The sequence below is a fragment of the Pipistrellus hanaki genome (assembly GCF_964339955.1).
Source record: "Pipistrellus hanaki genome assembly, chromosome: 3".
In the NCBI taxonomy this organism is placed as follows: domain Eukaryota; kingdom Metazoa; phylum Chordata; class Mammalia; order Chiroptera; family Vespertilionidae; genus Pipistrellus; species Pipistrellus hanaki.
The window spans coordinates 167,673,031-167,684,597 of NC_140505.1; the positions used below are offsets into that span (position 1 = coordinate 167,673,031).

General features: G+C 42.5%; 1 protein-coding gene and 1 pseudogene across 2 annotated transcripts in view; both read left to right on the forward strand.

Annotated features, from left to right (window-relative positions):
* The window catches only part of LOC311619388 (taste receptor type 2 member 43-like), a 197,990-nt gene that overhangs the window by 2,597 nt on the left and 183,826 nt on the right, over window positions 1-11,567 (forward strand). The gene's annotated exons all lie outside the window — the stretch shown is intronic.
* Window positions 4,580-5,576, forward strand: LOC311618664 (taste receptor type 2 member 66-like; annotated as a pseudogene). Its single transcript has one exon. The product of its transcript is annotated as a taste receptor type 2 member 66-like (transcript).

Sequence of the window (11,567 nt, forward strand, 5' to 3'; positions counted from 1 at the left end):
ATGATTTTTAGAAGAATAACACAAAAGATATGAATTGTAAGGCTTGATAATCCTAAGAGACCACATAAGGGAGTTTTTTCCCCACTCAGTAGCCAAGATCAATTAGCCCAGCCAGCACAGTATCTCCCTTCTGTACCTATTGATAGGGGCTTAAGGAATCCAACGTGGCTGGATAGCAGTCTTAAGTTCCAGTTTGATCAAATTGTTGCTATGTCTCTGGGTAGAAGCGTTCTTTCCTTTGTCCAGTGACCTCCAGGCCAGCAAACAAGGTAGTAGGAAGAGGAAACAGAAATTTTGCAATGGGGTAACATTTCCATCCCTTCATTCCTGTACTTGTGAATCCTGGTTCCTGGAGAGATAGTACTATTTATTGCATGCTGATTCCAAAGATATGTAACCTGGAGAACCTTTGTCCAGCTCCGTAAGATATTGCCACTTAATTGGTACTATTACGGAGTCTTCAAAAAACCATTATACTGTACCATTCTGTTAAGATAGCTGCTTCAGGATGGTGGGGAACATGTTTAAGATAATTTCATAAGAGGGGCCATTTGCCACACCTATTTTTCTGTGAAGTTGGGTCCCTGATCAGAAGCAATGCTGTATACAGTGCCTTGATGGTGGATAAGGCATTGTCTAAGTGCAGGCATGTAGTTTCTGCAGAAGCATTCAGGGAGAGCAAATCCATATTCAGAGCAGGCATCTTTTCCAGTTAAAACAATACATCTCCAATACAAGGTAACTGGGTGGTCACCCCTGAGGATGGTGCCATGTTTGAGACTCAGTGTTGATGTCTGCTATTGGCACATTGGGCATTCAGCAGTGACCACTTTTTTCCTACTGCTGTGGTTATGTTGTATGTGAGACCATTGGGTGATACAAGAGGTGGTTGAGAAAAGACTGCTATCCACAGAGTCCATCATCTTTTTTATTAAAATTTGTGTCGAAGCCACCTTTTGGGTACATTCATATGGGACACAAATACCTTCACAATTTTTGCCCATTCAGAAAAGTCTGCACACGTATCTCTTTCTCAGCTGCCTTATTACTAATTTCCGAATCATCTTCCAAGTTGCTGACCATCTGGCAAAACCATTGGCCACAGTCGGTGTGTCAGTATGTAATTTCAGCTCTACCCATTTCTCCTCCAAAACAAAGTGAACACCCAGGTACAATGGTCAGAATTCTGTCACTAGGAGGATTTCCTTCACCGCTGTCATTTGAGGATGTCCCAGAAAGGGACTGCCATGCTGCAGCTGTCCACTTAGGGACGGCACCTGCATTTTGTGCAGAATCATCTCTGAACCAGGCCCAAGTCTTCTTCCTGTGTCAACTGATTGTAGGAACTGTCCATGAGGCCAGCGGTGCAGGCTGGAAAAGAAAAGGCAGTGGAGCAAGAGAGGGGACCATGGGCATTTGGGCTACTTCTTCATGTAACTTCCTACTGCCATGAGGGCCTGCTTGGGCATGATCCTTAATATTCCACTTCCATTTACTGATGCATATGTGCAACTCCATGACTCCGTTGGTAAAAAAAACGCAAGTCATAAAGAGCAGGGCAGGTCCCATGGTAACTTGGTGGCCCATGGCCAAGTGTTTTATTTCTATGAAGGTCCAGTAGCAGGCTCAGAGTTGTCTCTAGCTCCACAGGATGGCAAGACTGCTCCAACATCCCAAGGACCTGCACTGTGATTCACCCATAGAGGCCTGTAAGGCTGAAAACAGCATCCCTATCTGTCACTGACACTTCATATAACAGAGTATAGAATCTATTTTATATTCCAGAGGTAGGCATGCTTTAATACACAAAAGGAGGTGAAAGATTTTGTTATGGAATACAGTCACATGGAGAGCTGGCTGCTTTGATTGTATCACTTCAGTTTCAGCACAGAAGAAATACAGATAGCAAAAATTCACCAGTGCAGATCTGGAAGCACCACAATCCAGAAGAAGTATATTCTTACACAGAAAAATCACCAAACTTACTATTAGCAAACAAAATTCTGGGGCATTTATCACCAGATGAAGAGATTTTTCTCTATCAAATAGAGTAAAATCAAATTCTCTATTATTGCCACTGTATTCATTTGCTATTGCTCTGTAATAGATTATGACGAATGTAGTGGCTAAACCACATAAAAAATGGCCTGATGGAAGAGAGCAGATTTTAGTTTAAAAGCTCTCCATGATATACACTGAATAGACAGATTACTATGATCTCTGACCTCATAATAATCTGGCCACTCAGTGTATATCCTTTAAAATAAAAGGCTAATATGCAAATTGTCCCCTTGACCAGGAATTTGACCAGCCGGCAGGCCAGGCAACTGCCCAAGTCCCCTCCCCCTGACCACGCTGGCTGAAACCCACCCATGCATGAAATTCATGCACTGGGACTCTAATAAATAAATAAATTAAACACACACACACACACACACACACACACACACACACGCACGCAGGCACGCGCACACACACTAGAGTCTCGGTGCATGAAATTCATGCATGGGGGATGGTTGACCCTCAGCCCAGCCTTCACCCTCTCCAATCTGGAACCCCTTGAGGTATGCCTGATTGCCCGTTTAGGCCGGATCACACTAAAAGGGCAGTAGGACATCCCTCTCACAGTACAGGACTAGCTTCCAACTCGCCTGCTCGCCTTACTGATTGCACCTAACCACTTCTGCCTGCCAGCCTGATGACCCCCTAACCCTTCCCCTGCCAGCCTGATTGATGTCTAACTGCTCCCATGCCAGTTTATTTGCCCCTAACTGTCCTCCCCTGCAAGCCTGGTCACCCCTAACTGCCCAACCCTGCAAGCTTGGTCCCCAACTGCTCTCCCCTGCAGGCCTGGGTCCCCCCCAAAGCTGCCCTTCCCTGCAGGGCAAGTTGCCCTGAACTTTCCTCCTCTGCTAGCCTGGTCACCCCTAACCGCTCTCTCCTGCAGGCTTAATCACCCCAAACTGACCTCCCTTGAAGGCCTGGTCCCTCCCAACTGCCCTCCCCTGCTGGCCTGATCACCCACAAATTCCCTTCCTTGTAGACCTGATCCCTCAGAAATGCCCTGCCATGCTGGCCATCTTGTGATAGCCATCTTCTGTCCGCATGGGGGCAGTCATCTTTGACCTCATGGGGGCAGCCATCTTGTATGTTGGAGTGATGGTCAATTTGCATATTATTCTTTTATTAGATAGGACAGAGGCCTAGTGCACAAGTGGGGCTGACTGATTTGCCCTGAAGGGTGTCCTGGATCAGGGTGGGAGTTACCTTGGGGCATGGGGTGGGCTGAGCGAGGGGCCTGTGGTGGTTTTCAGCTGGCCATGCCCCCCAGGGACCCAAGTGGTGGCCCTGGTATCTGGTATTTATTTATCTTCTATAATTGAAACTTTGTAGCTTTTAGCTGTGCCAAGCTTCCTGTTGACTCTGTGGGTGCAGCCATTTTTGTTGGCATTTATTTATCTTCTATAATTGAAAATTTGTAGCCTGAAGCAGAGGCCAAGGCAGGCCAGGGCAGGCGGAAACCTTGGCTTCCTCCATTGTTGGGGAAACTCAAGGCTCTTGCTCTCTGGCTGCAACCATCTTGGTTGGGAGAATTTGCATACTTGCTTCTGATTGGCTGATGGGAGTGGCTTGTGGGTTTAGTGGAAGTGCAGTCAATTGCATATTACTATTTTCTTAAATAGGATACACACACACACACACACACACACACACAATCTGAGTGGCCATATTATAATATTATGTGTTCAGAGATCATCATAATCTCAACACTCAGTGTGTATGTTCCATTTTGGAAATTACAGGACGATGATTTGTATCTTACTGTTCATCAGACTTTTTCATAAGAACAAATGAAATGTATAGGTGGTGTGTTTATATTTATAAGCTTGTAAATAATGAAGCAACTTATGAATATTAGTTATCTGCATCCAATTTTAGGATTAGCCTTCCTAATGGTCCTAGGGAAACTGGAACGTTTTTGAAAGGAAACACTTAGAAAACCAGTAGATATATTCCTTTAAGTCTTTCTGTGTAGATCCAATGTTTTTGTTAAGATAAATCGTCAGCAATAATGAGCCATTATGGTCATCACTAGATGATGAAGATCCAATGATCAATTTAGACATTGTCTAAATATCCTATGTATTTGATTTTAAAATTTGACTAGCTTACATCTAAACCTGAATAATTCAAATGATGTAAAGGTGAGAAAGGCAAAACTTTGCCAAATGGTGAAAGGGGATTTGTCTCTATTTGCGTGTTAACAAATGAGAATTCAGCTCTCATTTCAACATCAGCTATGAAATCTTCCAGCCTATAGCAAGTTCCTCTCTGTCGGAACAGGAATTCATTTAAATCACTGGAATAATGTCTTCAGTGAACCAAGCTTTAAACCCAGACCTTAGCATACCTTGGAGATTTTCTGCTTGACATTGATCTCAGAGTTTAAAAGGAAATGAGAACTTCACTGCACACTTACTAATCAGGTGCAGGTCGAACTTTGGGATATAAAGGAATCATGAGCAGTAATATTACGTTTGGCACTATTTTTTCCAGGCTTTACTTTCCCCCCCAAGACATGATAAGCTTACTACAAAAATTATTTTCCATGCTAATGATGATAGAATTTGTTCTAGGAAATGTTGCCAATGGATTCATAGTGCTGGTGAACTGCCTTGACTGGGTCAAGAAACACAAGATGTCCTGTGCTGATCAAATTCTCACTGCTCTGGCTGTCTCCAGAATTGGTTTGCTCTGGACAATAGTATTAAATTGGTATGGAACTGTGTTTAATCTACCTTTCTATAGTTCTGAAATAAGTCTTGTGGTTTATATTACCTGGATAGTAAACCATCATTTTTGTGTCTGGCTTGCTACTAGCCTCAGCATACTTTATTTGCTCAAGATAGCCAATTTCTCCTCTCTTCTATTTCTTCAACTAAAATGGAGAGCTGAAAGAGTGGTTCTCATGATACTGTGGGGGAATTTGTTCATCTTTGTTTGTCATCTTACAGTAGTAAGCATAAATAAAAAAATGGAGATGAATGATTATGGAAGAAACATCACTTGGAAGACGCACTTGATGGCGGTTATGCACCTTTTAAATAGTACTGTATTCACGCTTACAAACATCATACCCTTTGCTATGTCCCTGACAGCTATTCTGCTGTTAACATTTTCTATGTGGAAACATCTCAAGAGGATGCAGCTCAATGGCAAAGGAATTCAAGATCCCAGCACCAAGGTCCACGTAAGAACCATGCAAACTGTGATCTCCTTTCTTTTGCTATTTGTCATTGATTTCCTTGCTCAAATCATCACAATTTGGAGGTCTACAGGTATGCAGAATAATTCCCTTCTCATGCTATGTGAGGTTCTTGGAATCCTGCATCCTTCAGCCCACTCATTGATTCTGATTTGGGGGAACAAAAAGTTAAGACAGGCCTTTCTGTCATTTCTGTGGCAGCTGAGATGCTGGCTGAAGGAAAAGAAATAAGTGGGACACCTTGTGTCTTCTGGCAGAAAACAAAGCAATGGAGTCTATGACGTTTTGTACTTCCTACTACATTTTGTAATGTTTATAGAATTGGGTAAGGTATACTTAAGAAAAACTTTTACCAAAGCTTATCACTAAATTCATGTTCGATACTTATCTTTCTCTGACTGACTTATTTTGCTTAGCATAATGCTCTCTAGGCTCATCCAAGCTATTGCAAGAGGTAGGAGTTCCTTTTGTTTTACAGCAGTGTGCTTTTCCATTGTGTAGATGTACCACAGTTTTTTAATCCTCTCATCTGTTGGGAGCCATCAGAGTTGAGACAAGCAACTCTGTCTTAAGAAAATACAGCTCCATCTTAGAATTAAGTTCCTTCTAGCAGAAGTTATGCGGTGCCCTGCGGGTTTGGCCAGAAGCTAAAGATAACCTATTGCTTAAGGACACATCCTGCTCAGGAAGATCCCTACAACGTCCCCTCCCTTATCCTCCCTCCCACAGTTTGCCCCGCCTTGGAATGTCCCCGCGGCAACCTCCCCCTACAGCCTGTATATATATATATATATATTGCAGCTTCAACAATAAAATTCCAGGCTTGATCAGAACCCTGTCTTGCCTCCGTTCTTCGAGTTCCTTGTTTGTTTCATTCTCTTAGGTGGTTTCCACGTGCCCTCGTTGTTGCCCCGTGGGTCGGGGCACTCATCTGCTGATGGGCACTTAGGCTGTTTCCAAATCTTAGCTATGGTGAATTGTGCTGCTATGAACATAGGGGTGCATATGTCCTTTCTGATTGGTGTTTCTGATTTCTTGGAATATATTCCTAGAGTGGGATCACTGGGTCAGATGGAAGTTCCATTTTTAGTTTTTTGAGGACACTCCATACTGTTCTTCACAGTGGCTGCATCAGTCTGCATTCCCACCAGCAGTGCATGAGGGTTCATTTTTCTCCACATCACATGATCTCACTCATTTGTGGAATATAATGAACAACACAAACTGATTAACAAAATCAGATCCAAAGGCATTGATCAGACCGTCAAACCTCAGAGGGAAGGTAGGGGAGGGTGGCGGTAAGGAGAAAAAATCAACCAAGGACTTGTATGCATGCATATAAGCCTAACCAAAGGACCCAGACAATAGGGGGGTGAGGACATGAGCCGGGGTAGAGGTGTGAGGAGGGGGATAACGAGAAACAATGACACATATGTAATACCTTAATCAATAAAGAAAATATTGAATTATTTGTATTTTCCAAGTCATTAAAATATTATTCTAAAATAAAAAAATGCATACGTGTGCATATTTATACAAAACACAAGAAAGATGATTAGATTGCCATATTATCATTTTTCAAGCAGTCTAATTTTAAAAATGGTGTAAGAAATTCTTCAGGATTATGAAGACATGAGTATCTCACATACATATTCTATTGTATCATCTTGCAAGTGAATAATTTATTATCTATATTGATGTGTTTTTAAGGACTGACAACTCATTACAGGAAATCATTGTTTTTCTTCATTATACTTAGTACCACAGGATATTCTACTCTTCATCACACATTGAGGATGGATGCTTGGTATAGATATTATTCCATCATGAATTCTTACTTCATGGGTAAGGGATAGTAATAAGAATTATTAGGAAAAAGATGCATGTAATGAAAATAAAGAATAACAAACATAGTTTACATACATGTATAATAAATATGATTGTTAGACTTAATACTAATGATTGTTAGATTTAATACAATAGTTGAAAGCTTAGAAAATAAACAAGTTCTACAATAGGGATAAAGAAGAAAGCAAAATAATCATGAGGTTTTAATGCAGTTATGGTTCCCTATGATGTTAGGAAAGCCATTTCTCACTGTGTTTGAATTGAGAAGACCTTTTTTAAAAGTAAAAGACTGATGGCAGTCTATTTAGTTTAACCCTTAAACCATGTTTGGGCCTCAGAATTTCCAATCATTTGCTCCACCTTGCTACCTAAACATTTCTTTTAAAGTTTAGACAAACATAACACTAATAAAAATAAAAAAAGCTTTCTTTAAAAACTTGGTCTTATGTATTCTATTCAGATTCCCCATAGAAGATGATTTATAGAAGAAGAATACAAAAGATTGTTTCTAGTATTAATCTAAGGGAGTGGAGTTCCCCTTAGGAGACAAGGTGAATTACCCCGGCCAAGACAGTAGCTCTCTTCCTTCCTGTTGATTGAGAGGCCTATGGAGTACAAAACGGATAGAGGGCAGTCTTCTTTCCAGTTTGATAAAATCACTGTTGTATGTCCTGGTAGAACAGTTTCTCACTTTATACAATGACTTCCAGGCCAGAACATAAGGTCACAGGAAGAGGAAACAGAAATTTTGCTACTGGTTTTCTAGGGGTGACCCTTGCATTTGCATCCCTCGATTCCTGCACTTGTGAATCCTGGTTCCTGGAGAGACAGAACTATTTATTGCATGCTGATTCCAAGCATATGTAACCTGGAGAACCTTGGTCAAGCTCCGTAAGATGTTGCCACTTAATTGGTACTATTACCGAGTCTTCAAAAAGCCATTATACTATTTTGTTAAGCTAGCTGCTTCAGGATGGTGGGAAACATGTTTACGATGAGTAATTTCATAAGTGTGGGCTCTGTGCCACATCTTTTTTGCTGTGAAGTTTGGTCCTTGATCAGAAGCAATGCTGTATACAGTGCCTTGATGGTGGATAAGGATTGGGTAAATGCAAGCATGGTAGTTTTGGAAGAAACATTGCACTCAGGGAAAGCAAATCCATATCCAGAGCAGGCATCTCTTCCAGTAAGAACAATACATCTCTTCCATCGTGAAAGAAGTTCAACAGGTACCTGGATGATCACCCCTGAGAATGGTGCCATATTTGAGACTCAGTGTTGGTGTTTCCTATTGGCACATTGGGTATTCAGCAGTAAACACCTGTTTCTACTGCTGTGGTTATGCTGTACATGAGTCTATTGGGTGATACAAGAGTTGGCTGAGAAAAGACTGTTATCCACAGAGTCCATCATCTTATCTACTTGTTTATTAAAATTTGTGTTGACACCACCCTTTGGGAACATTCATATAGGACATAAACCTTCACAATTTTTGCCCATTCAGAGAAGTCTGTTCATATACCGATTGCTCAAATTTATTTATCACTAATTTCCCAATCATGTTCCTTCCAAGCTGCTGACAACCTGGCCAAACCATTGACCATAGTCAGTGTGACAGTGTGTAATTAACACTCTACCCATTTCTCCTCCAAAACTAAGTGAACACCCAGGTACAATGGTAAGAATTCTGTCACTAGGAGAATTTCCTTCACCGCTGTCATTTGAAGATGTCCCAGAAAAGGATTGCAATGTCTAGCTGTCCACTTAGGGATGGCACCTGCATGCTCTTTTTCCTATGCCAACTGATCGTAGGAATTCTCCATGAGCTAGAGGTGCAGGCTGGAAAAGAAAGGGCAGTGTAGCAAGAATGGTGACCTTGGGCATTTGCGCTACTTCTTCCTGTAACTTACTGGTGCCATCAGGGCCTGCTTGGGCATGATCTTTTATTTCCACTTCCATTTGCTGATGCATATATACAACTCCATGAACGCATTGGTCGGAAAACACGCAAGTCATAAAGAGCAGGGCAGGTCCTATGGTAACTTGGTGGCCCATGGCCAAGTGTTTTATTTCCATGAAGGTCCAGTAGCAGGCTCAGAGCTGTCTCTAGCTCCACAGGATGGCAAGACTGCTCCGAACGTCCCAAGGACCTGCACTGTGATTCACCCATAGAGGCCTGTAAGGCTGAAAACAGCATCCCTATCTGTCACTGACACTTCATATAACAGAGTATAGAATCTATTTTATTATATTCTATAGGTAGGCAAGCTTTAATACACAAAAGGAGGTGAAAGATTTTGTTATGGAAAACAGTCATATGGAGAGCTGGCTGCTTTGATTGTATCACTTCAGTTTCAGCACAGAAGAAATACAGATAGCAAAAATTCACCAGTGCAGATCTGGAAGCACCACAATCCTTTGAAGAAGAAGCATATTCTTACACAGATGGATCAACAAACTTAAGACTAGCAAACCAAATTCTGGGGCATTTATCACCAGATGGAGAAGAGATCTTTCTCTATCAAATAGAGTAAAATCAAATTCTCTATTATTGCCACTGTATTCATTTGCTATTGCTCTGTAATAGATTGTGATGAATGTAGTGGCTAAACCACATAAAAAATGGCCTAATGGAAGAGGGGCAGATTTTAGTCTAAAAGCTCTCCATGATATACACTGAATAGACAGATTATTATGATCTCTGACCTCATAATAATCTGGCCATTCAGTGTATATCCTTTATAATAAAAGGCTAATATGAAAGTTGTCCTTTTGACCAGGAGTTTGACCAGCCGGCAGGCCAGCCAACTGCCCATGTCCCCTCCTCCTGGCCAGACTGGCCGGAACTCACCCATGCACAAATTCTAGTATAAATATACTAGAGTCCTGGTGCATGAAATTTATGCATGGTAGATGGGTGACCCTCACCTTAGCCTTCACCTTTTCCTATCTGGAAACCCTTGAGGGATGTCTGACTGCCCGTTTAGGCTTGATCCCACTAAATGGGCAGTTGGACATCCCTCTCACTATCTAGGACTGCTGGCTCCCAACTGCTCACCTGCCTACCTTCCTGGTTGCCCATAACCGCTTCTGCCTGCAAGCCTTATCACCCCTACCCACTCCCTTGTCAGCCTGATTGATGCTTAACTGCTCCCCTGCCAGTCTGTTTGCCCCTAACTGCCCTCCCCTGCAGGCCTGTTCACCCTAACTGTCCTCTCCTTCACCCAACTGCTCTCCCCTGCAGGCCTGGGTCCCCCCAAGCTGCCCTTCCCTGAAGGCCCAGTTGCCCCCAACTTCCCTCCTCTGCCAAACTAGTCACCCCTAACTGCTTTCCCCTGCAGGCTTGATCATCCCAAACTGCCCTCCCTTGAAGGCTTGGTCCTTCCCAACTGCCCTCCTCTGCTGGCCTGATCACCCACAAATTCCCTTCCTTGAAGACCTGATCCCTCAGAAATGCCCTCCCCCGCTGGCCATTTTGTGACAGCCATCTTGTGTCCACATGGGGAAAGACATCTTTGACCTCATGGGGGCAGCCATCTTGTATGTTGGAGTGATGGTCAATTTGCATATTATTCTTTTATTAGTTAGGATTAGATAAGATAGAAGCCTGGTGCACAGGTGGGGGCTGACTGGTCATCCCTGAAAAGTGTCCTGGATCATGGCGGTGGGGCAGCTTGAGCGAGGGGTTTGGGGTAGCCTGAGTAAAGGGTTCGTGGTTGTTTTCAGCTGGCCATGCCCCGCAGTGACCCAAGTGGTGGCCCTGGTATCTGGTATTTATTTATCTTCTATAATTGAAACTTTGTAGCTTTTAGCAGTGACAAGCCTCCTGCTGGCTCTGTGGCTGCAGACATTTTTGTTGGCATTTATTTATCTTCTATAATTGAAAATTTGTAGCCTGAAGCAGAGGCCAAGGCAGGCCAGGGCAGGCAGAAACCTTGGCTTCCTCCATTGTCAGGGCAACCCAAGGCTCTTGCTCTCTCTGTGGCTGCAGCCATCTTGGTTGGGTGAATTTGCATACTTGCTTTTGTTTGGCTGGTGGGTGTGGCTTGTAGGTATAGCAGTGGTGTGGTCCATTTGCATATTAATATTTTATTAAATAGGATGCACAGGTGCGCATGCGCGTGTGCGCGAGCGCACATACACACAAACACACACACACACACACACACACACACACACTGAGTGGCCATATTATTATGCATTCAGAGGTCATTGTAATCTCAACACTCACTGTATATGTTTCGTTTTGGTAATTACAGGACAAGGATTTGTTTGTATCTTACTGTTCATCAGACTTTTTCAGAAGAACAAATGAAATGTGTAGGTGGTGTGTGTATATTTATAAGCATGTAAAAAATGAAGCAATTTATGAATATTAGTTATCTGCATCCAATTTTAGGATTAGCCTTCCTAATGGTCCTAGGGAAACTGGAATGTTTTTGAAAGAAAACAC